This window comes from Elephantulus edwardii, unplaced genomic scaffold (assembly GCF_000299155.1).
Source record: "Elephantulus edwardii isolate Elephantulus edwardi_28Jun2011 unplaced genomic scaffold, EleEdw1.0 scaffold00236, whole genome shotgun sequence".
In the NCBI taxonomy this organism is placed as follows: domain Eukaryota; kingdom Metazoa; phylum Chordata; class Mammalia; order Macroscelidea; family Macroscelididae; genus Elephantulus; species Elephantulus edwardii.
In genome coordinates this window covers 3683815-3684682 of record NW_006399986.1, presented here as the reverse complement: position 1 = coordinate 3684682, position 868 = coordinate 3683815, and positions in this window count along the sequence as shown.

Below are 868 nucleotides of genomic sequence, written 5' to 3'. Positions count from 1 at the left end.
AACCTTCAATCATAAATTATAATCTAAAAAAAAAAAAGAATCCTTGCCTCCAAGGAGCAGCGTGATTTAACCCTCTCCTGGATAAACCTGTTAGTTTTCTTAGTATTCCATGGTAAATTCAATACTCTTCTCCAGCACCACAGCTCAAAGGTATCAATTCTCCTTCTATCCTCCCTAGTCATTGTCCAGCTCTCTGATGCATAACAGGTGATTGCAAAGACCATGGCCTGTATCAGACACACCTTAGTCTCCAGAGTGACACCATTGCTCTTCAGCAATCTGGAGAGGTCCCTAAGCAGACTTTCCCATTGTAATACGTCTTTTAATTTCCTGGCTGCTGGTGCTAAGAGGGTTGACTGTGGAACTGAGCAAACTAAAGCTGTTAATCTCAATCTCTTCACCATCCTGATGCTGTCAATTGGCCCAGTGGTGACAATCTTTGTCTTCTTGATATCGAGCTTTAATCCATACTGAAGTGAGCACAAAAAGCCTCTCCATCTTGACCGACGACCAAGACGTAGAGCAGGAAAATCCAGTCATCATAGTATGAGAACCCACCGAGGCAAAATGCAGGCAGGAAAGTAGCGAGGGATGTTTGGCTCTTCAAGATTAGAAGCCATTTGCGGAGAAGAGGGATGGAAGACTTGAGATGCGTTATTTTATAAGTAAAAAAGTCTGCACACACCTAGTGCTTGGGGTCCCAGGGGATTGATTTATTAATCAACAGTAAGACTGATCAATCCAGTCCCATTCCAGGAGACAGACAGGCCAGATGAAGTAAATTTTGGTAATCATCACCAACAGCGTAAAGAGGGGTGTGTGTGTGTGTGTGTGTGTGTGTGTGTGTGTGTGTACTCGTGTGTGCACG